This window comes from Lichenostomus cassidix, chromosome 2, assembly GCF_008360975.1.
Source record: "Lichenostomus cassidix isolate B80296 chromosome 2, HeHo_3.0, whole genome shotgun sequence".
In the NCBI taxonomy this organism is placed as follows: Eukaryota; Metazoa; Chordata; class Aves; order Passeriformes; family Meliphagidae; genus Lichenostomus; species Lichenostomus cassidix.
The window spans coordinates 76,161,800-76,189,378 of NC_139482.1; the positions used below are offsets into that span (position 1 = coordinate 76,161,800).

The 27,579-nt window shown below is 36.1% G+C and overlaps 1 protein-coding gene across 4 annotated transcripts in view; it reads left to right on the forward strand.

The window, feature by feature from the left end:
* Positions 1 to 27,579, forward strand: part of CDH18 (cadherin 18) — a 501,292-nt gene that overhangs the window by 300,173 nt on the left and 173,540 nt on the right. For all 4 annotated transcript variants that reach the window (XM_085052105.1, XM_085052108.1, XM_085052106.1 and 1 more), the window contains one exon: positions 20,966 to 21,045. The gene's annotated coding sequence lies outside the window, so the exon portion shown is untranslated. The remainder of the gene's footprint in view (positions 1 to 20,965; positions 21,046 to 27,579) is intronic.

The following is a 27,579-nucleotide window of genomic DNA, read 5'->3' on the forward strand; positions in this document are numbered from 1 at the left end:
GATAGAAAACAGATACCTTAAGCTCCAGGCACTTATCCAGCTTGGCTGCTTATTCTGGAGCATGGAGCAGTGTGGGTTCTGGTAGGGTGCTCTGATTACCATCAAAATCCCAGGCTGTACTAGAGGGGCATAACAGCAATGTTAAAGTCACACATGGAAAAAGCAGGCGTTTTCTTGTAACCTGACAGAAAACTACAGCTGCATCATTTTTGTAGGGAAGGCAATTTTATTTCTTATCAGAGCAGCAACATGATTGGAAAATTTCTTACAGTGTGACATCCCAGCTTTCATAGGAAAAATATTTGAACATAATTTCTTTTTCTAAGTTTGTATATGTCAGTAAAATATTTGTTTCACGTATATACAACAAAGTAGGTAGATGATAGATTTTTGTTTCTCTTTGATTGTTCATCTCCTAATAATAGAGTTTTGTTTTGCAGCAATAACTTTTTCTGCAATGGAGTATATATTTCCCACCTTGTATTATTACATTGCCTTTGTTCTCTGACTTTCAATGGTCTAGAAAAATACAGCTATTTTTTTTGAAAAATCACTTTTTGGTGCATTACTGAACAGATAAATATAACCTTGCTTCAAGTATGTGACAAGAGGACTACTTGGTATTATAAGATGAAGGAAGAAGAGCTTTCCAAGTGTAAGAGATAAGAAATATTATAGAAAATTAGATTTTTTTTCTTGTTATTTAATATTTCTGATTTCTTCTTTTTATTATCTTTTGTCAAATCTATACTCTACAATTTCATGTGTGGTACTAAAACTTTTTTTTGGCTGTTTTTTGGGGTTTTTTTCTGATTTTTGATGGTCAAAACTTGGGAAAATATTGTTTTAGAAAAAAATGGAAACCTCTGGAAATTGTAGCTTCAGGTCATTGAAATCATAAAATGATTGATTTTTTTTTCTCAAAATATGAATGATAATATATATTTTTAAATATTTTTGGGAAGTATTTGAAAATAAGAGGGTAATGGTCTAATGTAGATATATACAACAGCAATTTTCTATGGAACTGAAGTATTCTATAGCAAAAACATTTAACTTGATTCAGCCAATGGCTGTGTGAGTAGACAACAGAAGGAGTTTTGTGACGTGGGACCCATTCTCTGCAATAATTTTCTTTTCAAATATGGTGGGAGTTAGTCTTATCTTTGGCAAAAAAACATAGGGTTCTGCTCAAGAATTTACTTTGGCAACAATTCTGCGTGGTTATCTAAGCCGTTTCTCCTCAATGTTCTAAATTATAGAATGAAACAAAATTTATTTCATTACTAGTTCAACAGCCTCAAAAATTACTAGCTTATTTAAAAAATATTCAGGCTGATGATATTCCATGTGAATGGTTAAAAATTAAAAAAAAAAACAAAAAAACCAAAAAAACTAAGGTGAAAAATTGAGAATCCAAGCCAAATTAAGATGAAATTAAAATCCTTTAATTTTACAGACTTCCACAGGTATGGAAGAAAAAGTATTTTTTCAGCCTCCACTTAGTGCTAAAATCTTTTTTTATTATTAGTGAATATGATAGGAATCAACATACCGGAACACTAATGATATAACTGAACCGCCAATGATATAAACATGTGCATTCCTCACCCTTTTTTTTTTTTTTATTGCTTCTAAAAGATCATCGTCTTTAATTTTAGAATAGTGTTGTTGTAGAAGTTAGGGATAAGACAGTTGCAAGGGTGGGTTTGAAAATTGAAACAGTTTATTGTCTTGGAAGGTAGGTATTTTTGCTGTTTTGCTGCATTGCTCAAAGTAGTAATGCTTTGAGCTTCTCTTCTGGATTTTGTATGTCCTTATTATTCAAATTGAATCAGAAATATTTCAAGGCAGATAAAAGAGAAGGTACAATGCAATAAGAAAAGTACTGAATTATTGTTATATAATGGGTGTGTGCAAGTGTGTGTACAAAAATTCTATGTATGCTGCAGAGTTATGTTTTAAGTTACCTTTTTTGCAGTTCAGGGAACCACAAGAGTAAATATTATAGACTAACATCTGCAGAACACAGGACAGTTGAATTAAAATGTTGTCTTCAGCCAAGAACTGAAATTCCATCTGCTCAGCTCAGTTTTATGCAAGGTCTTTGAGCTCATTAGAGCTAGCTTCATTGAACATTTCTCCTCTTTTTAAATCACACATAGTGTGATAAAGCAGTTGCAGGACCTATTATAGAAGAAAACATTGAGGCAGGTTGCCTTCTCTTAGCAGAGAAGGTTTGGTTGTGGTGAGGTTTGAGTTTTGCTTGTAAAATACCTCTTTTTTATCTGTCAACCAAGAGCAATTTCCAAAATTTCTGGGACCAGTGGACATTCAGCCATGATTCCTGGCATCACAGGAGCAGCTTTCTTTAACCTAGAACCTTGAGGAACCATGTAGCATATGGGGCTCTTTGCAGATAAGGAGTTTTACCTTTCTTTTCCCTCCCTCCCATTTCTATCCCCTCCTCAGTCCACCTGGAAGTGTGAGCAAGGCTGTAAGAGAAAGCAGAGATTTTTACCTGTGCAAAATCTCAAAACTTGCTCCTTTTATAGCCATGAAATGTGTGAGACTTCACTGGCTATTTGCACTTATATTTTATATTTTCTGAATTTCACAGAAAAAGTTTCTTTCACAGTCACTGGCACAAAGTAAGGAGTCCTCCTCATCTGCATGTTTTTTTTCTCTGATGAATCATAGAGTTTATGAACCAAGTCATTTATTTTGTTCTGATGTGTGTTTTCTGCTCCATTTATTTAAAAGCTGTGAGCTATTTCTTCAGAATTTGTTTGAGGGAGGAAGAAAACAACAGAACTTGCAGGAAACAGGGATGTTAAGTTAATGCTATTGAAGTCAATCATACAAATCCAATTGATTAAAATGTGACAAGCATTTAATTCTGGTTTTCTCCACCAACTCATAAAATTCAAATTAATTCATCTTTTCTCTTTTTTACAATAAATTTTTATTGTAATATTCATAAAAAAATTTCTTGAGTTCCTTGGAGCTACAGGGTATATAAAAAAGGTGACAAAATATGCTTCCTAAATCATACCAATCATAATGATTAGGCATACAAATACCCTGTAAACTAACTGTCCCAAAAGGACTTTTTTCCCTGTATTACAGCCATCAAAACCCCAGCTGTCACCTCAGTGTCTCTGTGATTGCTCTTCCCCTTCATTAAAGAGATGCAGCAGCATCTCTTTTGGCAGCACCATCACAGGAATTCTATTTACCCTATTTTGGTTTAATTGATTGTCCAGAGTTTTCAGTTCCACAGCTCCATCCAAGAAACTATGGAAATTATGGAGATATTCAAGGACCATCTGGACACAATCCTGTGCTACATGCTCTAGGGTGACCCTGCTTGAGCAGGGAGGTTGGAACAGATGACCCCCTGTGGTCCCTTCCAACCTGATCCATTCTGTGATTCTCTGATACTGAGGAATGAAGAGGCTTATTGATGTTGTGGAGAAACCTGAGTTTCACCTTATTTATTACCATTTTTCCATTCTTTTTCTCTGTACTACTTTTTACATGACTACAGACAAACTGTCATGCATATTTGTAAACAGAGAAAGCTGAAGGATTAGTTTCTGCCTACGTGATTATCTTACTGTATTTTAGATTTGGTATTTAAAGAAGCAAAAATCAAAAACCCCAAACCCTTCAGCACACCAAGTCATCAAAGGTGTTTTTATATGATGTGTTTAATATCGATCCTTTTGACATAAGGACAGTGTCAGATACTGACTGAGCCTATGCTTGAATTTGTTGATTTCATTTACATTTCACACATGAAGGGTTTGTTTGAATGGCCTGAGGAGAAGGAAGACCTTTTTCTACTGAACCTTGATGTATACTTGTACAAAAAGGATGCTAAGTTTTTAATTCTCTTAACATACTAAGTCACAGGGGTGAAAAAAAAAGTGAAGTTGTAGTAATAATAAATAGTATTTCACAGGCCATTAAATTTTCAAACCAATGTGAAAACAGCTGGTATTGTTTTGTGTTAACGGAGAGAAAAGAACACAGGACATGTCTTCCCCACACTCAAGAAAGAGATCCGTGCCTCAGTCTGTTCACACCATGCTGCCTTTGAAGTAATGACTCCCACACCCTCACGGAAAGGGTCGCTGCTGAAGCTAGTTAAAGCTCTGAGTTGCTCATTCAGCTTCCTGAAATGACTAACAAAGGACAAGTTTTAAATGACATGAGGTGGGTCTCAGTGGAAGGAACCACTTTTGATCCAGGGTTCTGATTTTAAGACCTAACTCCCTGAGGAAGCAAGAGGAACCCTGTCCTGAATTTTCTATTTTGAAAAGTGCACCAGGGTTCACTGTAGATCAAATGCACTGCTGCAGTCCCAGCTGAACCACTTTATCAGAATTAACTGGAAAAAGTGTATCTTTTAATACAATTACATATTCCTGTAACTGAGCCCTCCAATTCAAATGCAGAGTGCCCATATATTTTCTGCTCTATCTGAATGGAAGAAGTGGGAGAAACCACTAAGAATAGTACTCTAAAGCACAGAAAAACATTTTGTGTGCAGGATTATTAATGCAGTCTGAAGCCAAAACCTGATTAAATTTGATGAAGAATATATCACGGATACAAATAGATGGACAGAAACTTGTGCGTGTTCAGATATAAATAAGTGTCTTGTTAAAAATGTGCACTCTTTTCTTCTCTTGTGACCTTTCCCCAGTTCCATGGTTTTCACAGGTGCTGTTGTTTATAGAGGGATTCCAATTTTAGTTTGAGTCAATGTTCTCTGTTCTTTACAGCCAAATCTGAAGGACTTTTTCCAGCCCATTCAAGTAATTGACATTAATTCAAACAAATAGTTATTTTTATCTTTGTTTTGTAACTTTGGTGAATTAGTATTACACACACAAGGTACTTTGCTTTGTCCAAATGAGCAAAAAAACCCCACTGTCTCCCTCGGTAAATAGCATCACTTTTGAGAATATTTCTCTAATAACCTCATTTCACAGCAGCTGTCACACAAATTAAAGTCATATATACTGAATGCACATAAGAAAAGCTGCAGAGAGGGGGTGGGTTATCTGATGGAGGATATTTTTGTATTGAACTCAGTTTTGTGAGCTAGATTTAATACATGAACAGAATCTTGTGTGCTCCTGTATTTTCCAGTGTTGTCCTTCAATGTGATTATTTGCTTTGCTGTTATGCAGACTTAGACATTAATGAGATATCATGATGGAAAAATAAATATTTATTTCTGCTATAGGGTACAATTTGTGGAAAAAAGAAAGTTAAAGCAAAAAAAAAATTGATTACCTCTTGAAGGAATTTTCTTCTTTTAAATATGTCTTGGGTTTGGAATTATGAAAGCAGCAGGCTATGAATTTTGTTCTTAAAGAAGTATTGAACACTGTTGTTCCTAAAATTTCTTTTAGTGGTGAGCCTTAAGAATAAGAAAAAATTTTCTTACTGGTACAGCTGTGATCTTGCCCAAGTCACTGTGGATTTTTTCTAAGTAGGGAAAACATGATTAGCATTACCCTTTATTTATTGTGGAGTTCAAGTGAGTATATAAAAGACCTAAAAATAAAACTGGTATTTTTACATTTTCCTTTGATGCCTTTGTTAATATTTTATAAACCTTTTCAAAATAAAGCAAACCACAAAGAAGTGCATGCTAGGTTAGTGAATGAGAACTTGTATTGCTGTATAGGTACAATAAATTATTAATTTTTATTTCTGTAGTTTACAGGGAATCCAAAGACACAAACACACAGAGGACTAAGCCTACATAATTTGACCTCTCTGCATGGTTGTTACACTTTGCATCTCACATTTGAGGAGCTTCCTTATTATTTGAAAAATCAATATATTTAATCGAGAAATGTATATGTGTGATAAAGCCATGCAAGTTATGTTCCTTGTATATAGACAGGATGATCTGTGGACTTTTAATAAAGTGACTGAGGTCATTTGTTTATGGCTGTGTCTTTAGCAGATACAGTAAAAAAGTGCACTGAAGAACATGCAAAATAATTTTTCTTTTATTCCTGGTTACACTTCCAGCTTTATTTGAGCTAACTTTAGTCATCCTTCGCTCCCTAGTTCACACTTTCCACTGAAACAATCCAGCTTCCTCAGCAGGATTGAGGAAGGATTGAGGATTGATCTTCATCCTTCTTATCCACAAACAGTGCCTCTGAACAGGCTGGAGAATCCCAGAGAGAATCTCAATGGAGTTCACCTATTCTGTATTTAGAATTAAGAGTAACTTGTCTGTTCTAAGCATGTATTTTGGGTGCAGTTAAAACTGTGGCCACGCTCACTATCTTTGCTCCAGTTGCAAAGTCCAGTCCATGGACCAAATGTTTGTATGGCAGCAAACTGGAGACCCATGTGCAGGGGTCTTGGTTGTCAAAGGCAGAATATAAGCAAACAGCAAAGACTGAGACTGTTTATTCCAGCCTGTACAGACGAATGAACAGCAAATTAAATATGGGGCAACTGTGAGAAGAAAGGAGGAACTGATGTGTTTATACACTTTGTATAAACATCTTTTCTCTTTTGTGGCCTTTTTCCATTCTGTCACTCAGTTCCTCTTGCTTTTATTTTAAAAGATCTTTTCTGGAAGAATCATTTACCCTGCAGGCTAGTCAGCTCCTCCTGAAAGTGTGTGAGAGAATAACATTCCATCAATGCTTTCTTCCCCTGTTATGTGTGCTTTCTTAAACTGCAGTTTCTGGCAGCAAAAAATTTATTTTATAATTCTAGCTTAAGTTTAAAAAGAAAATCGGGAGGATTCTTCCTTTGACATGCAATAAAGATCTAAAACATTATTGCATTTTACCCTCCAGACTTAGAAACCAAATTAAAAGAAGTCTTCACTTCCCTCCCCCGCCCCCCCCCACCCCAAGCTGACTTCTGATAATTTAGTGTTTTGCGTTGACAGTATTTGGCTCCTGTAAGAATTACAAAAAAATTTGAGGCATCAAAACAAAAGTTGCCATCTTGATAACCCATGTTTCTCTGATAAAAGGCATCAATATTTTTTTAATTGATGTGCAAAAGGGAATGAAAGAGAAGCTGGAAAAAAAGGTATTTATGCGCACTTCTCACGGGAGAATGATATCTGCACATGAAGCGTATGAGACAGTATAAAGATACAGTGGGGTATTTATTTATAACTGTGTAGATTGTCCTTTATTTATTCTCTTGCTTTATAAAAATCCAAAGTTGTCATCCCAATTATATATATACTGAAATATATTTTATTTAAAAAAACCCAAAACACCAAAACTAAACCTCATCTGTCTTTTTCATTTCTCTAGCTCACCATCTGCATGTCAGTTGAGGGGAGTGAGTGAATAAAAGAAAATAAAGTGGTATAACAAATTTTAAAAAGCCGGTTGATTCAGGTAAGTGATGTACCTTGTAGGATTTAGCAAACCAGTTTAGATGAAATGAATGATTCTGTATCTTTTAGTCATACATAGAAGCAGATACAAATGTCAGTTGTGTATAACCCTATCACACCTCTGAGTAAAATATTAGCTGTCACGTTATATGTGAAATAGGTTTAAAAGTTTTGGTGCTTTTATTCACTGAGAGACAAGAAAAAATATAATATGTGATTTCAAGGCATTAATTCTGTGGACCAAAAAGAAGGAAAAACCCAGCACCTGAGGTTACTGTTCCCATATAGTTCTAGGGTTAAAATGAATTGTTTGAATTGCAAAAGTGCTTGGAAGCTAGAACAGCCTTTGAGGTTCAGGCAAGTTAATTAGTGCAGGAATAGTTCTTTTCATAACGAATGAGCACTGTGACATTTTACAGTGAGCAGACACTGTAAGCGTCTGGGCAAAGGAGTGGCTTGAGTGCACAGAGCTTCATCTTGGTGCAGTTACAAGCCAGTAAAGAGCCATCAGTAATGGTCACAGGACAGCCTCAGTTGCATAGTGGAAGGCATCTGCCAGAAACTGCATGCCCAAATGGAGAGAATAGATTAATTGTCTGACCAGCTTAAGGAAGTGTCATGACTGGAAAAATCATGGAAAATCTTACCAAATTTAGTATCTGCTGGAAGGGCAATATAACATGGCAGAGTGCAAGCAAACAAAGATAGGCCTGTTGTGTGTTAAAGACAATCTCTTGACACAAGTAATCAATAGGCCAATTAGGGCAGATGTCCTGCAGACCTGTTATTCACAAAAAAGGGAAGAACTGGATAAATATATGAATGTCCGAGATGGCCTTAATTGCAGTGACCACAAGACTGTAAAGTTTAAAATTCTGAAAAAAAAGATGAACAAGGTAAATAGAATCATATGGACTTGAGGAGAAACAATTTTGGTTTGTTCAGGAATCTTCTTGGCAGGATCCCGTAAGAGTTTGACTTGGAGAACAAAAGGAGCTGCCATGGGGAGCTGCTTGACCTTCAAGGACAATGTCAGCAGTTAGAGTGGTCTATGTCAGTTTGCAGAAAGAAGCCACACAGATATTGCAGAAGACCCTTATGGGTGAACAGCAGAATCTTGACTGAAAAAGCAAAACCAGAATCTACAGAAGGTAGAAGCTCTGATGTGCTTCCTGGTTATTTCTGACAGAGGCATTGCCCGGGCGTGTCGAGGTGAGGTTAGGAAAGCTGCAGCTCAGTTTGATCATGAACTGTAAAAGCAACAAAGTTGGCTTTTGTGAGTACATTGCCAGCAAAAGGGGAACTGGGCCCATTGCTCAGTGGGGCAGAGGAACTAATGACAAAGGACATGAAAAAGGTCAAGCTGACACAAAGTTCATGAATTTCAACAAAGGTGAATGCTGCGTCTTGCATCTAGGTTGGAATAATTTACCATGCAGCAGTGTAGGCTTGGTGCCAGCAGGATAGAAAACATCTTTGCAGAGAAGGTCATGAGCAGGTCCTGGTAAAGAAAGCCAAGTGAAAAAGCCAACTGCATTCTGCAGAATATTAGCAAGAAAGGTGCCAATAAGCTGAGGGGAATAAACCTCCCCCTCTATTAAACACTTGTGGGACTGCATTAGGAGGATTGTGTGCAGTTTGAGCACCCTATTTACATATAAACATTGATGTTTTGGAGCAAACACAAGGAGCTACTGAGATGGTTGGGAGGGTTGGAGTACATGATAAATGAGGAGAGGTTAAGAGAGCTGGGTTTGTATAGTCCTAAGAAGATAAGCTGCAGGGAGGTCTTACTGCTCTCTTCAGCTGCTAAATGACAGAGTACAAAGAAGATGGAGATGGATTCTAAATGGTGCATGACAATATAGCAGAATACAATGTGTACAGCTGGTACATAAGAAATGTTGGTCAGAAAAACATAAATATAATGAGAACAATCAAATATTGGAACAGGATTCCCAGTGTGGTGTGTAATAAAGGCATGCTAAACTTTACTGGACAAGTACTTGAGCAACCTGATCTCCTTGTCCTTACTTTGAACAGGGTTCCCATTCAGACTATGTAATTCTACTGTTCTATAGTCACTCCTTAAAATAAGACAGATCATTGAAAACAAGACAGAACAAAGTGTCATGATTATAAAGTAAATATTGAAAGACGTAACTTTTAATCTTGAAGTTTCCTTTATTGTGTGAATGTAACACTTTGCTGTATTTCTGATAAACTAGATAGAAACTGAAATGCAGCATTGTCAGTTTGTTTCTGGCACAAATAACAAAAGGTGTGTGGGAAAGCTCTTGTTAGGAGCTCCTGTTTAAAGCTTCCCTTCTGACTTCCAGAAAAGGACTATATTCAGAAGTGTCAAGATAAGCATTGAAGATGCTTCTGACTTTATCTGAATTGAACTCTACTGTCAAAAAAAAATCCACATTTCTTAATTATTTATGATGGTTCCACCAATAAATGGAAGGAAAAATGCTCAAACAGTGTGAGGTTTGTGACCATATTTTGATTTTTCACTCAGTTGCTAAAAGATCAGTAGAGCTTTTTGTATGACAAATATTTTTGTTACATCAGAACATCATTCAGTGAAAACCATTTCCCACATTCTTACTAAAATAAATTATGACTATTGGAAGTAGAGCCACGACTTTAATATCACTTTGTCATTTCACTACACTCTTTAAACAGAAAGAAATAACCTGACAAAAATATTCTGGGTTAAGCTGAAAGTGAATTTGCAGTAAGCATTCTTTGTCACTAATATTTCTAGAAGTGGATGTGTGTTCTGTTCCTAGTAGAAATAGCTGAATATCTGAGGATATAAGTAAATAAGCTCCCAGTGGTAATTAAGGCTGACATGGATTTTAATGGAGGCATTGAGTTTCTTTGGTTGGTTTGGTTTGTTGTTTTTTTCTTTTTTTTTTAATCCATTGGACTGAGTAATGTACTCTCATCTGGGCAAAATATTCCAGTGCTGTTAATTTGCCAAGAATTCTGGGCTCTGAGGAAATACATGAATAAAAACCAGAGGTTTATTTCTCTGTGAAGAACAAGATGTGAATGTTTCTGTTTAACTGTAGTGATTATACTGTACTAAGTCTCCAGCCTTTCACAGTTTATGTAAATAAAACTTTCTTTTAATGTGCCTGAAGTACATGAGCAGCCATACGTACTTACATTATCTCAGTAAAGGAGTATAAGCATTATTTATGACAATTAAAAGAAAGAAGTATTTATAGAAATGTATTGGTAATTCTTGATACTGAAGTAGTGGAGAGAGAAATTTTTATATGTTGTTAACTGCAACTTCAACAGCATCTTGATAAACCGTAGAGGCTTGACTGTCAAAATTGTCAAAATTATAGCCAATGACATGTTGATAGCTGTGGTGTTGTTGTTTTCTACCTAGAGATGGACTGAGGGAGGTGACCCTTCTGTGAGATTTATTGTAAGACTTTGCTGCAGGACAGAGGATCAGACTGTAGCTATAATTTTACTTTGCATTAGCTGTCAGTTAAAAAATATATTGGGAAGATGTCCTATTCACAGATTTCTTTATAGTACAGCCTAAAATTACATATTTGAACATATTCAGTTGACAGTTACGTGAAAGTAATGATATAGTTGAGAGGAAATAAATACTTTGAAGCCAATGAAACTTAGTTCCATGAGTGAATGGAAATTTTCTTAGAACATGCCCTCCGTGGGATGAATATAATTTAAGCACAGATGAAACGAGAAATAGTCTTATAATTATGCATATTGAAGGGTTATTGTAACATTAAGCAGCATGTGATAATTATTTTTTACAGTTTTAGTCTTACGTATTCTGCAGTTTTCAGTTTGCACTATTCTGCTCAAAGCATTTGCAGTCTAATGACTTTCAGATATGATAGTCAGGGTGTGGTGTACCTGAGAATCCTTTACTAACTTCTTACAAACTTGTTGTTTTGCGAATACTAAACTTGATTGATTGACTCAACTACTTTGCAGTAATCATTGTGGGTGGGTGGAGAGGAGGAGTTAGTCGATTGTTGGGAAGATTTTGAAATTGGCAAATGATTTGCCCATTGAGCTCAAGTCAGCTTCATGCTGTGTGAACCAGTAGACCCTCTGACTTTTGTAAGAAGAATGTGAAATTCTTTCCCTAAGCAATTTCAGCCACAGATGCAAAAAACCTGGCTGTACAATTCCTGGGCAGTTATCTTTGATTTATACTGAGAGATGGGTATGTCTGGCTCTGACAAGGATGTAAGCTGGGGGAAAGGAATGGTTTTCTGGATCAGAGAGAATTACATTTCTGGTAGAAACAGGAAATGCCTTTAGAATCTGCCCTATGAGGGAAATTTTGATTGAAGTTTTTTTACTCGAGTTGTAATGCTAAACCCTGGGACTTGACATAGAATATATGATGATTTTCAGTGACCTTTGTGGAGAGACCCACCCCGACTATGAGGGAAGTTGGAGCAAGCTCTGTGTGTTTTATTTTTTTTTCCAGGCTTTGGGGTAAACTCTTGCTGGAGTTAAAATACTCAAGAGAGAAAAAACAGTCCCTGCCTGTTAGTTTAAAAAATAAAGTAAAGAATTGTGAATTGCTACACAGCATAAAGGTAAATCAATACATTTTGCAGGGTAGTGTTTTTATTATTTTCTTTCTTTTTTATTTTATTTTTTTTAATGTGCACCTTAATTATTAGGGGTACCTATGTAGATATCTCTCTTCTAAGCACTACAGAAGTCATATTGGGAAAAATAACTATTTTCTTCTTTTGCATATTTTTTTTCCCAACACATACTGTTACTGGCTAGTCAAGTCTTTGGTCAGCATTTTGTCACTTCTTGATCATAAATTATAGATGTAACGTCTTAAGATCCTTATTTGGGAAACTGCTTGAACAAAGGCAGTGATCTCATGTGCGTCTTCTGAGGACTGTTGCTGCATTAGAACGTACACTGTGAGGGAGGATAGGTTAACTTCCAAGGTGTGGATTCAAACTGGTATCTCGTTTGCATCCCAATTGCAACTCTGTGTTCAGCTAAAAAGAGAACTCATTACCAGGTTCCTCCATCTGACTTGCACGCTGTTTAAATAGGAACAGGATGTATCATGACCATGGCAAAGAAAAGGGAAGTGAAACAGTGAATATATAAGGAATCTCATCTGTTGTTTGAAATGGCAGTTTCCTAACACAAAAATGAGAGCTTTTACATGTTCACATCAAGAAGATTAGAATGGTGACAGTCATTGAAGAACACCATTTAAAGTCACTGAACCATCTTCCTTGCCGACCTTTATTTTTCATGTGATTTTAGGACTGCGTGGAAAACACTGAACAATTAATGAAAATTACAGTTTGATGGAAAAATGTGTAACAGCATAAAATACCAAGGAAAAAAAAAGAAAGCAGGACTAAGAGAGCTTAGCCTCTTTATTGAGAGGTTTTTAATTGTATTTAGTTAACTACCCCAGTTAACTACCCTTGCGAATTAACTATCCTTGCAGATGTTCTTTTCTAGCAACCAGGAAAGCATTTTTTTAGCTTTACCTTATAAATTGTTATTTAGTTATTATCTAAGTAATCTTTATTAAAATAATCCTGAATTATTTTAGAGCTTGTCCCCTAATTTTCAAAGCCTGAACTGATGTGAATAGCTCTTTCAGCATTGCAGCCTTTGTGAAAGTAGGATGTACGAACTTTGAGATTGTAAGCATGTGGTTTGTGGATTTACACCATTGAAAAACCTTCTTAACAAGAATTTTTTCCTGCTATATAGACAAAATTGATCGTACTTAATTTTTGTGTATCAGATCAACATTTTTGTAAAAATACTTCTCCCAAGGGAACAATTGTGCATTTGAGATTGAAAGGAGTTTAGAAAGCCAGCTTTGACTATGTCCATTAATAAGTCTTTGCTTACCTTTTTTGAATTCTTTGAAGTAAATCTTGTTTTAAGGAAAGTAGAGATTAGGGTAAAAGAACACTATTTGCAGGTGATTTCAACCTTTACTGCCATTTATAATTCCATTATTTACTCTAAAACATCCAGATGTCAAACCTCAATGCAAAATCCATCACAGTTATATAAAGCTAGAGGCATAAGTGTGAACCTGAAAATCCTACTGCGTCCCAGAGATTCTTCTAGGTCAACAGCAGTCACCAGGAGATGCTCCTGCTTCCATTGGCCCTGTAGTGTCAACTTGCTGTATCCATCCTCACTGCAGCCCCAGAGACCTGGCAAGAAATCTGGCTGGAGGGTTCTTGTTGGCTGTTCCAGGATCCAGCAGGCACACTTAGCTAAGGGCTAGTTTGTTACCCAGTTGTCATTAATCAAACTCAACTAAAGTAAAGTAAAGTTAAAATTCAAGTGCTAGCCTCTGTCTATAGCATTCAAAACAGTCTAGACCACACAGTTTAAACCATTTTGAGGCTAAAGTGAGAGGCATTGCAGTTATCCTTGCTGCACAAGCCTTGCATCAAATTATTTGTTCCTCACTCCTTGACTTATATTTATGCTGTCAAAATGGCAGTCAGGCTTACACTCTTTCTGCTTGTCTTAAACCTCAAATACACTTGCTCAAAAGATTTTGTAAGGTAATTTACAAAGCACACTTGGTGGCCTCTTACATTTCATTGCATATGAGTTAACAATGTATAACAACATGTACTTTAAAACTGTGTGATACAAAGATCTCTGTAGAATAACTGAATAATAACTTTTCACTGAGACCAGATGTATTGCCTGCTGAGATCACCCCTCCCTAAACATAATGGGAAAGTAAACTAACAGGAACACAGGAAACAGCAGCAAGTGTTCATGATATATGAAAATGTGTAAAAAAAGTTGATAAAGAAATTACCAGTTTGTGCTTATTTATTGGCATTACTGCTGAGAACACCTGCCTGAACAGTGTTAGGATGTTTAATTTTGAAGAACTTACACAGAGAAATTGAAGCATTTTGATTATATTACTGTCTAGTTTTACTATTAATTTCAGAACTGTTCACCTATCCCTTTGTTTTGGTGCAACGTTTTATTGAAGCTCTAAAATCTGTGATGTAGGGAAATCATTCAGTTCAGTCTTATAGTCTATTTTCACTAAAGGTTTGCATCATCAGAACCATATAGAAGATTTTACCTGTGGACAGTTCCCTAGAATTCCCTGCTAGGTTGCACATTTAGTTTACAATTTCTGTATCAAGAGAATGCATATGCTTGGTCCCTAGGCTGAGCAGCACTGGCTCTTGAAGGGTAAAGCTAAGTCATGTCATTACATGAGTCATTATTTTAATTAGCATTCGTTGCCAGAGGGGTTTTGGTCACTTGAAAACTTTAAGTATGTGACAAAAAACTCGTAGAACAGCAGAAAGCATAATTACTTGCCTGTGTTTGATTCAAGCATGATAACAGTTGATTGTGCAAGAGATCACCTAGCAGAGTCAGTTGCAATGCATACTTTGTGCACCTACCTTGGTGAATTGGGCATTAAATGTTTTTTTTTTTCTGTGAATGATCTGTCATTTGTGTGAACATATTCCTACCCAGTTGCAGGACTTGCTGGTTTTTTCATGCTGAAATTCCTGAGATCACTCCCTACCCATTTCTCCTGCCTGTTGACATCCTACTGAGTGGCAGCACAACCATCTGGTTCATCTGTCACACCCCCACCCACCCCTGCTTTTCTATCATCTGCAATCTGCAGAAGAGTGGACTCTGTCCCATTTTCCAGGTCATTTATGAAGATGTAAGTAGTCCAAGCCTCCCTATTAACACCTGGGGTACAGTGCTGGCTTCCAGCTGGACTTTGTACTGCTTACCACAACCCTCTCTGCCTGGCCCATCAGCTGGTGTTAAGTCCACCTTACTGCACTTACCTAACCCATCCTTCATCAGCTTGGCTATGAAGGTGTTACAGGAATGTCAAAAGCCTCCCTAATGAGGATGAGGTCATCAACACCCACTGCCCCTCCTTCCCCCACCAAGCTAGTCACCTCACTACTGGGGGGATTAAGGTTGGTTAACCACAATTCCCACTTAATAAATCCATGCCTACTGCTCCTGATAATTTTCTTGTCTTTCTTATATGTTCCTGGAAATAGTTTCCAATATTAGATGCTCCATCACCATCCCAGTGATGGAGATGAGGTTGATCAACCTGCAGTTTGCTGGATCTTCTTGTCCCTCTTGAAAATAGGAGTGATATTTGCTTTCTTCCAGTCTTCAAGAACCTCTTCTGATTGTCCCACAGTATCAGTCAGCTCCCACAGTACTTGTGGGCTCTTTCTGTCAGGATTCATGGGCAGATTATTTAAAATTTCCCTGGTATGATTCTCCTCCACCAAGAATGTCTTCCTTACTCCAGATTTTTCCACTGGACCAAGGGGCCTGTGATTCCTGAAGACTAGATTTTCCAATAAAGGCTGAGGTGCAGAAGTCATTGAGTATCTCAAGTCAAAAATTAATCAGAAATATGTTTGGTTTGAGTCATTTCGTAGAGAGTTTTTGTAGACCATTGCCTGAACTCCTGTTGGAGTGTTGTAAATCACAGGTTTTGCAGTCCATGTGGGTGTTATATCTATGGAGTTGGAAGTCTGCCTTCATCATATGTTCATGTCTCAGTGTCATAGCATAAGGCACCAAAGTGCCACTGGGTTTGAGGATTCCTGTGCTTTTGTACAAACAGCCTGAAGGTTTGGGAGGTTACAGCGCGCTCTTCCTGGGTGTACATTTTTTTTTCCCTTGCTCTGAGAATTTAGAAATACTGATGTCAGATGGTAGCTAATTTTATTTGCTCTGTTTTCATGGTGACTAAACAAGACTGAAAAGAGAGTTAAGTTACTTACTTAGCTTCTAAGTGGCTTACTTATTTAATATCCTTCTTGAAATTTGATGACTTTATGTTGTGTAAGTATTTAGTTAATGTTGATTACCTGTAAACCTCAGATATGGCTTTCTAAAACCTGCTGCACATTTGCCTAATAAATAGATTCCCTGAAATTATTTATATTTATTCTTTTATACTTTGAATCTTCTTTCCCCAGCCAGTGTAGGGAGAAAAACTGTCGCACTAAAAGCCTGATTTTGTTCTGCTCTTGCACATGCAATCCATTTGCTCAGTGGGATTCCAGCTAAGTATAGAAACACGACACTGGGGGATGTGTGCACCTAACAGAGACCTGAAAACTTCCAACCTTAAGGCTTGCTAATGGCAAATGATCTTAGTGATCTTACTCTGCTGTATCTCAGGCAAGAATCAGAGAAAAATAAAAACTGGTCTTGCTCACTTCAAACTTAATTGATAATGTCTGTCCTATTATTTTAAATTGTTATCTGTATTTTGTATTTTCTTCAAGACACAGGAGGCAGTGTTGAACTTTACTTCTTTTCTCAATCTGCCAGGAGCTTTTCCATTGGCATAGCTGGAATATAAGTTAAAACATAACTCCCTGCTCTGCTCAGAGGTGTGTAGCAGACCACAAAATTTACTGCTGTGTGTTCTGCTCTGTACAATGAGCTTTAGCCTGATTCTCCAGTAAGCCCATTGCAATTACTGGAGCTGCTCAAGGAATGAAGCCTCTCACAGTTTCAAGTCAAGATTGCACCCTGTTTTGTCTAGCACTTGGTTACAACATGTACTAACTTGTTTCAGACACTGTTTTTTTTCTTTAATCATAAATGAAAGGAATAAACACATACAGTGCTTGTTTCTCCCTAGCAATAATAACTTTTGTAGAGTGGAAGAGGTGTCTTAAGAAATAATTCAAATAACCCTTTCAGAAACAGCATTTCAGTAGTTTAATTTGGTTCCCATAAATTGTTTCCTAAAAGATTCCTCTGTCAGTCACTGGCAGGACTGATAAATATATAAGTAGCCTTCCCTTAGCAAGCACTGAAAATACATGTTAGTTAAATTATATTATTTTCCCCTGTGCCCACATTTTATAAATATTTTAGATTTCCAAAGGATCATTTAGGGTCATTCTGTTAGCAGAGATTTTAGTTAATTGTATTGTAACTGGATTTGTGATGCTACACAGTAATTTCCAACAGAACAACTGGAAAAATATTAATAATGATACAAAGCAGATAGTTCATCCTGACTATATTCTTCCTTAATAATTACACAAATTGTAACATTATGAAGGACATCTATAAGAATACAGAGCATTCAGTATCTTCTAAGGTATACTATACATAGATGTTTTCAAATAAAGTAATTGGTTTCTGAAATAACTTAGTAAGCTTTTTATTTCTGCCCAGTAGTAAAATTTGCACTGGTAAAGCAAAGCCATTTCTGGAGTATAAATTTCTAGCCTTAATTATAATATCATTAAACTCTTACAAAAAAAGAAAATATGCAAGATGAGGAAGACAAGCTAGAGAATAGACAGAAATGAGCAAAGTTAGGGAGTTGTTCTAATAAGTAGACAGACTATGCTTGATGTTGCAACAGTGTGTACTAGAAATTGTGGAGCACATTTTCATTTTAGAAAGAACAGCTAAATCACTGACCTCATCCCAAAAACCCTGCAGGAATTACCCTCTTGTTTGTAAACAGAGGTACAAACTCATATCTTTTGCTGTCCCTTTGAGTAGGTGAATGTTTCTGTATTTGGTTGAAATAAACATTGTTACAGTAGATGGAATGAGGCATGCTTTATTTTACTAGAGCTCAAGAACATAAATACGTAATTTCTTTTAATTATTACTATTTTTCCAATATTAGATTGTTTTAAAAAAATAATTTTCCAAATAACCCTTATAGTATTTTGTACTGAAAACCTGAAAGAAGAGCAGGTCATGCAGTTTAAAAATTGTTTACTAATGTTCATTCTGGCCCTCTTACTGCAAAAGATACATGACACTATTTGGAATACAGAAGTTAGCAGACATGTAGGTGGCTTAGGTCCAGCCACTGGAGATTGAGTGTTAAGAGCTTGGTCTTATTGGGGAGATTGCTTAGCCCACTCTGTTTTCATGGTTTGGTGAAAAAAGTAAAAAGAAAATGCCAAAATGCCGAAGAGTCTTTTTAGATTGTTCTTTCACAGTTTAGCATTCAGACAATTTGTCTTGGCCTTCTAAATTAATTGAGCTGATCTAATATCTTACTGCTTCACAGGCTACTGATCCTCTTGATAAGTTTGTTTTTTTTTTTAATTTCCTGAACCAGTTCCTTGGCTAAGTGTTTCCTTAAGAGTAAACAGTTACTTCCACAGTGATCATAGAATTGTAGAATGGTTGGGGTTAGAAAGGATCTTTAAAGGTCAGCTAGTCCAATTTCCATGCAATGAGAGGAACATCTTCAGCTAAATCCCCCAGAGATGGTCTCAGAGTCCTATCCAACCTGGTCTTGAATGTTTCCAGGCATGGGGTATCCACAACCTCTCTGAGCAACCTGTTCCTGTGTTTCACCATGTCATTGTAAAAAGTTTTTTCTCTGCATCCAGTTTAAATCCACCTTCTTTCAGTTTAAAATCATGATCCCTTGTCCTATTTCAACAGGCTGTGGTGAATGATTTGTCACCACTTTTCTTATAGTCACTGTATGTTATGTACTGTAGAAGACAGGAGTCTTTTAGCACTTTTCACTTATGCTTTTCCCTGAGATCCAAGGGCAAAACCAGTTGGTAGTCCCACAGCCTTACTTTGCCTCTTCTGCTCTTGGTGGTTTGCAATTTCCTTCCACTTTCCATGAGTTCTAAAAAATAGGATAGGAAAGTGTTTTGCACTTTCTATTCCTTGACATTTCTTCCCAGGTCTCTTTTACAATATTGTAGCAATAACTTTTTTTTTTTTTTTTTTTTTTAATAGTATATTTGGAGTAGCCTTGGATATCAGAGCATGGAACAGCCCCAATAATGTTCTGGTTTGTGCGCCTCCATTGTCTCCTGACTCCAACTTTGTTTTCATTCTGCAGGACTTGAGCACACAGAGAAATGCCAAGTAAAACAGGTGTACTGGCAGGTGTCATTCTGGAGTAGAGAATGATGACATTAAATTTAAATAGGTGAGGAAAGCAGATTAATTAAGCACTTGATTAAGTACTCTATCTTCAGAAAAGGAGCTTTTTTTTTTTTCCGCAGGATCTCTCATCTCTAACTTCAGGTTTCCTGCAGTGCAAGAATATAAATGTGAATAACAGAAATTTGGAAAAAATAATACTCCCAATGAAAAAGAAATAGAAATTTATTCTCTTGAAAAAAATTTAATTGTAGCCTTGCAAGGATATGAAGTTGGTACCAGCTCATCTGTGCTTCTGTCCTGTGCAAAGTTACTCGAGTGGGCAGATGTTGTTCAGATCTCATTTTATCTGAGTGCTGCTCACAAGTAGATTTTACTCCTTGAAATTTGGCATGCATCATTTTTCTGTTTGTAACATGGAAATAATATCCATTTCCATTCAGGGAAGGTTTCTCTTCAAAAATACATTTTTAATACATATCCACCTATGCAGTACAGGGGTTGTCTCCTAGCAGTGTGTGAGAAGTGAGTGTGTAGTGCAACAGGGGCTCTTCATGCTGTCTCAGTATCACAACCAGCTGCTATGAGTAGAAAAACCTATTGTTGCTGGCGGTGGTCATTTGAAAGCTGTCTCTGGTCTTGACAAGAGGTAGGAGAAGGATGCTGACTTTTAGAAAGCAAACTGTTCCTATTTCATGTTTTAGTCATGATGAGTTTTACACACTTTGTGAAACAGAATTATGTTCAACACAGTGGCATCTCTAATATACATTAGGTTTGAAAGGGCTATTTCAACTTTAATTTTTCAAGATGCTATCTGGTATCTTGTAAATGAGGCTTACAGTAAATTGTAGGTGCTTCATCACATTAGTGTCATAGGAATAATTCCAGCACATCTTATTTGTGCTGATATTGCAGTTATTAATAACTGTGTTGAATAGCCAATGTTAGCACTGAATTGCTTACTGATACCTTTGGGGAATCTAACCAATCAGCAGCTATCAGGTACTTCAGAAAATCTGTTCCTTACAGTTGCCTTTTGTTTAATTGCGCTTTCTCCAATGGAAATTTTCAGGTTTTATATTAAAAAATAAATAAATATAACAAAAGCTTCTTCAAAGAAGCTTAGTTCTCTATCAAGGGGAAAACATTTGTATTTGCAAGCAAAAAAAAAAATCTATACTAATATGGTAGTAGACAAACCTTGGCTAATCCTTTAATACAGTAGACCAAAGGAGAAGGCATTAGAAAAAATTAATTCATTGTTGAACTATTGATAGTTCACTGTTTGGTAAAAAGACAGATAAGCTGGTTTTATATCTAGTTTTGTATTTTTACTAAAACTGTTTCTACTATTTTTTTTCTTTCTTGCTGTCTAGAGATGTTAACTCTATGCCCCATCACAGTGCTCCTGTGAAGGAATTTCTTGTTCAGAAATTCTCGTTAGCTGTTATGAGAAAAAAGTTTAAGTGTTAACACCACCGTTACACTGCTCTTTACTTTCCCTGAAAGAGATTTTTTTTAGTGAAATGCCCTCTCCCTCAGTTCCTTGAATTCTGACATGTGTGTGGGTTTTTTGTTTTTGTTTCCCAGCAGCTAAAGAGGCAGTAGGTTTGATTTGGCAAGTCATTTAGAAAAGGAGGAGTGGAGAAGTGCCCTGTAACCACTGAACAGTAAGTGCCAGTTTTACCTGCTATTTTAGCCACAGAAGCAAGTAGGAGATGCAGATGGATTGGCATGAAACTTTTATAATACTAAGAGGCATACAAACATGTGCACACATAGAAGTATAACTACTCTGAAATACTTCCAAAAGAAGGCCAGGAGGTCTGCTTGGATGTAATTATGGATCAGGTCATGAACAGTGTTGAGGTATACAACGTAAATTATTGAAAGCCAAAACTGAAAAGTACCTTAAGTGACATTCTGTTAAATTGATTTGGATACTAAGTAGTTTTAAATATTCAATATAGAAGGTGTCTAAAATTAGAAAACACAGTTTGGATGTGTGCACACATCTCTGCCCTTGGAAACTAGGAACTAATTGAATAAAGACATGCCTGTCAACAGTATTTGCACGCTATTAAAAACACTGCTCTGTTTTATATTAAAAATTACTGTCAGCTTTGTTTGCAGCATGCTTGTCTCTTAATTCTAATGCTTTTTTGATACATATCAAATTAAAATTTCAATTTCAAAATGCAGGTATTAACAGCTTTCAATTCCTCCGCAGCAGAAAATATCTCTGTAGCAAAAAGCACTATATAATGTTGAATCTTACAGGATAGATTTGGATGTGAGAAACTGAGCTGGAGCATTAAAGTATGAAGCTCAGACTTAGAAGTGTTTAGACGTATTTGTAAGTGTATTAAGCACTTAAGCTGTTGTTTGAGGACAGTTATACAAGAAAAATATTTTAACTCTGCACCTAATATACAATATGTTAAAACTTGATTACTTCAACAAATCAATTTAAAATTAATTTTTTGCTTTTCTTGCAATTGAAAATATTAAAGCAGCTGAGACAGAGGTTCATAATACATGGTTGTGCTTTTGTTAGCTTAGGAATTATGAATATGGCTTCGATATTGTGTAGGGTCTTTTCTTTATAGACAAGTGTAGGGAAGGAGAGTGCCATAAGATCTCCCTGACAGCAGAACAAGGTACTCTCTGCATCTTTTTGAATACACACAATATTGATCCTTTAAGAGCAGCAAAGAGCAGTGTAGGGAAGCAAAAGGACAGTGTCATGTTTTAGTGGAGTAAGACTAGCTGGAAGGATCACGGAGTTTTTCTTTTCTGTGGATGCACCTGAGATGCAGATTAGACCCAGCCAAATCAATCTGCTTGTTCATTGCTGCTAGGTGTACAGCTCTCAGTTAGGTTTCCTCTCTCCTTTTTGTACCATGTCTGATGCTCATTCATTTCCTTGGGAAGCCAGTTGCAGCACAATAGCCAGAGAAAGACTGACTCAGACAAAAAGATGAAGGGCTTTCTGTCCATTAAGTGAGCTAGATTGAAGTGAGATGGCAGGAAATGAGAAGAAAACCATAGCAAGTGGACCACAAATTTCAATAGCTTCGGAGTGTTGGAGGAAATCATCTGTCTTTTCTAGCCACAACCTTCCTCTATCCTCAAAATTTAGATTCACCTCTTCTGTCACTGAGGGACTGCACACCTTCCTCTGCTGTCTCCTTGGGTTTTGGATGGAAGCTAGCTCCAGCTCCTGAGTAATGAAAACTGGTTTGCTAAAGATGAAGGGAGGAACGGAGAAAGTGAGAAAATTGATTAATTGCACAAACTAGAAGGGTTTTGGGATTGTAATGGAAGATTAGGTGGTTTGGTTTTGTTATTTTTTAATAAATATTACATATTTCAGGACTGACTGTGATATTATAGGACATCTCCTGTGGCTGGTAGAAATATGGCTTGAGAAATTATCTGAAAACAAGTTGCCATGGGAATGTAGCTGCAATACTGTATTAGTTACCAATGTCAAGGCTGTGTGGTAGACAGCAGTCATTGAATTACAAGTGTCATAGAAGTGAAACCAAAAGCTCTGACTAAGCTAGTGGGAAGAATGATAAAGATTGCAAGACTTATACTTCCTGAATTATAATACATGAATTTTGGGAGCAATATATAGCTGGTGATCTTATTTTCAGAAACAACATTCTGGTCTTAGGTTACTGGTAACAATCTTGCCTGGTCTAGCAGGATCAGAAGGGCTGCTACCTAAGGGTTTTTTCTACACATTTGGCACTAATTATGCTCTTATTAAGGAATTTAATTGAAGAGATGGGACAAAGTACTTGTGTTATGGGCCTGTATGATGTTTTCTCCTGTATTTCCCAAAAGACTATTTTTCAGGACACAACTGCAACATGTATGAGTGAGTTTGTGTCAGGGATAAAGACTGATTACTTTGACATTAGCTCTTCAGGGCCTTGTCTGTGCATATGAGAAGGTTCATGATTCCTGGGAGTATTCATTCAGTGAAGAGCAGTTGCTCTGATGGTCTGTAACCATGCAGTGTGGGAGTATATTGACATCAGTAGTACATAGCTGTTACTGTGTTTATTTAAGAAATATTGATAAATTAAGACGGCCTGGGGTTTTTGTGTGTTGATGTTGTTCTGGTGGTTGATGTTATTCTGACACGTAAATTTTTGATCCATTGCTTTTTGTGGTTGAGTGTTGAAGTAGATGGAAGTACAACTATCTTATAAGTTTGTTGCTTTCATTTATTTTGGTACATCTCGAAGGATTCATGTCTTGTAAGATATGTATTACTGCTAGCACGTGTAGTCAGCTTCCCTGGAGTCCCATTTCCTTGCTCCCTGGTGAAAACACAGTAAAAAATGAATTAGAAAAAAGTGTGGTCTCTGGTGTGTTACTTTCATAATGCTATTGCTAAAAGCAGCTGTAGTAGGTGAGATGGAATTCCACCTGTCTATTACTTCTTTATTCTAAAAAATTGGTTACAATGAAGTGACTTTTTTTATCTTTGCTAGCAAGAGAAGATAGATATTCAGTAGAAAGTGAATTTTAGAAAATAAGACTTTTCCTGTATTTAGAATGCTTGTGTTTAGAATAAGATAGTGTTTGTATATAACCTAATTGCATAAAAAGATATTATTTTGATTAGTTACAGTCCACATAATAAAGATAGTGAAGGACAGAGGATGAAAGAGGGCAAAAAACCACCACTACAATCCACAAGATTTTTATGTTTAGCTGCACAATTGTTTCATTGCTAAAATTTACTCACTGACAGTAGAGAATTGTCTTCCTTTCATGTGTATAAGGCAAAAGACTTGAAGGCTATGGAAAAAATAATGGGATATTTTCTAGAAGAAAGTATGGCTAGGTAGTTTTATGGACCAAATATTACTGAGATATATCAGTGCTTTGCATTTTTTTTTTCATCTATTAGCTAAAATAAGTTGTTACTTTTGGTAGGCTATGAAGATTGCATATTTGAATTATTTACTACCCAAGGTATATTAAGAGCAGTGTACATACAGTACATATTTATCCTTTAATAGTCTTATTGGGAAAACTAGATACCAAATACCCTTGCTCATGCATTAAAACTCTGTTTCCTCCGTAGAAGGCCATATTTCTCAGATATTTGGTTGAATACATGCTGAAATGAACAGGGTTGAACTCTGCCTCCTGGTAACATGTTGGTCTGTTCCTGACCTTTTTATACAGAGGAAGATGTCACTGATTGGCAATATCCCTGGTCCAGTGCAAATACACTTGGATGAGTTGTTAGAAAAGTGGTTTACAAGTGCACATGTAGTGTCTGAGCCCGAGGTAGGCAGCCACTGCCACTTTAACTCAGATGCCTGGTCATGTGCAGCCCCCTTTGCTGTCTGAGCTGGAGACATGCTGCTCGCAAAACGTCATTGCTCTGATATGTATTTCCCATTTACAGACAGGATAACTGGGAATGTAAGCATCAAGAAGTTATGTTGGAAGCATTTTGAGTTTCTGATCACGTTTTTCCTCTTTGTTTTCTTTTTCACCCTTTTAAAATTTTTTTTTATTATATATACATTATGTAATTCAACTGGGCTTTGTCTGTTTCTAAGGAAAATATAAATTCAGGTTTTGAAATATATAATATAAAAAATAACCACACAACACACTCTTCATTAATTTAAAGTTTGGAGCCCAAACTGATCAACACAATTGATTGTGAAAATGTTTGTAGAAATTTTAAAGGAATGTAAGACTGCAGTTTAATGAATTTCAGTCAGTTCCCCAGTGTTTTCTAAGAGTAATGTCTGTAGTGCGATCTAATATTCAACTCCTTTTTATTATTTTCTCTCTGTTCATAGAATTAACTGAGGAGAAGAATTACCTGTTTTCATGAAAAATGATCGGTTTTCATGTGGTAAAAAGTGTGAAGTAAATTGTTACAAAAGCTAATGTAATTATAAAACTCAGAACTTACTATTTTATAAATTTCATACCTTACACAGACAGGTTTTCTAGATTTTGCAATGCAAAAAGAGATTATTTAACATTTTGGAACAGTAAACCAGTAAAATTACTTGCTTTTTGCTTTCTGTTATTTAGGGGAAATGCTATAAAATATTATTACTCTATTAAATAATCAGTGTTGATTTAGAATTGTGTTAATTCTGCAATATTATTTATTTTCATTATCTTTGGATTAAGCACTAAATGTGACATTTTTTACTGGATATTTTCTTCTGTGTGTATATGTATCTTTTCATGTGTCTCTTTTCCTTTTCATGCATAAATCTGTATTATTGCAATAATCACATAAGAGCCCTTATTGCTTAAATCTGACACTGGTATCTTTTAGAAACTCTGTTCAGTCTTAAGTTGTGTATAAACCAAATAATGTCAGCACCTCACAATTCAGAGTTGTAGAAACAAAACCAGTATTCAAGTTTTAAAGTTACAGTAAGCTGCATGATGATGATGATGATGTGGAGGTGACTTCATAAACATGAAAAAATGCAGCTTTGTTCTGCTTCTTGCAGAAAGAAATCACCTCAGAAAACAAACAAACAAAATATTTCACTGTTGTTTGTCCAGTACAGGATGGGGTTTGGAATTTAACATAGTTGCTGTACTAGCTCTTATTCCATCAGTCATTACCTGGGGGTTAAAGATTAATTTTGTGACAGACATGTCAGGGCAGCCCCTTAGTCTCCTATTAGCTAAGTTGCCTTAGCTTCCTGTGCAAACAATTTCTCTGTGAAGAAGAAAGAGGCCTAAAGCTTCCTTAATGCCATTAAATCTGCATCAGATCAGGATTATGAACTTTTATTAGCTTTTTAAGCTTTTCTAATCACTTTGGGGAAGTTTCTGGTTGTGTTTTTGTTTGTTTGCTTTTTGGGTTTTTTTTTGGTTGGTTGGTTGTGGTTTTTTTTTTTTTTCTTTTTTTTTGTTGTTTTTTTGTTTTGTTTCCCTTTTTATAATGATGTTCTGCTTTTTGCTGAAGATTGTGGCTTGTTGATAACTGTGTCCCTTTTATTCCCAAAAGGTGATGAGGTTTTGCAAGTAGTCTCACAAATGGCCCAATCCATATTTAGTAACAGTACATCTATGCTAGAATATGTGGAAATTCATGTACTCTTAACAGAGAGATACTTACTTACTCTAATTAAAATTAGCAGGTTACAGATGAAACTATAAGCGCACAATTTTAGTTATTCATCTTGATTGGTTTCATAGCATATACTCCTAGACTCATTAAAAAAATAAACAAAAAACAACCCAAAACCTGGAAGTTTTTGCACTTTAAAATGTCTTTTTTGCATTGTTCTATCACTCATTAAATTATTCTCTCTCTAGTAACTCAGTTGAATGACTGCTTGCATAAATAGGATGTAACTTATTACAACTTGTCCAGAGATAGTTTTCAAGTTCATTTAGGTGCCTTAGTCTACCATTTTCATGACTTGCTTGAATAGAGCACTCTGGAAACAGAGTAAGTACTATCAAATGAGGCTCAACATGAGAATGAGATCTGCATCCTTGCTCAGAAATGCTTTCTTTGCTGTGAAATGCTTCCCTCTTAAATCGAGAGTGCAATTTTGTTGGCCCTTCAGTTCTTATTCTGGTGATCTTTTAATGATGCTCGATGAGTGCTAAACCCTCATCCTGCTCACTTACAGAAACAAAGCTAAGCTCCAGAAAACATGTAAGTTACAATCCAAGGCTCCCTCTTAATGCAAAGAATCCTTTTTTTTTTCCTATTAAGCACACTGTGAATGATTTCTTGAAGATCTTCAACCCACAGTAGAAAGTCTAGTACCACGTTCTATGCCTTTTATTTATGAGCAATATCAAAATGATCTTAACAGGATTCACTTGCCATTAGACTATTATTGTAAAAATGGAAAAGAAATGTATTTTAAAACTTGAATTCTGCATTCTTAAGTTTTCCTGGTGGATTTATATATATAATATTATCTGTCTGCAGAAGCTCTTCTTGTAGCACCATTGAAACGCCAATTACATGATCTTTAAAAAGTTCCGTTTTAAGCTTAGTTTTAGTTGGGCAATCCAATTAATGTGAATGAGCTTTTCATTAATAGGCCTAAAGTTAAGCAGGTCTTTTTTTGTTTTCTCAATCAGAACCTAAGACATGATGCTGCTGATTAACCTAGATTCTCCTCCCCTTCTGTTTCTGAGGATTTGCTGGTTTTCTGGCTTGA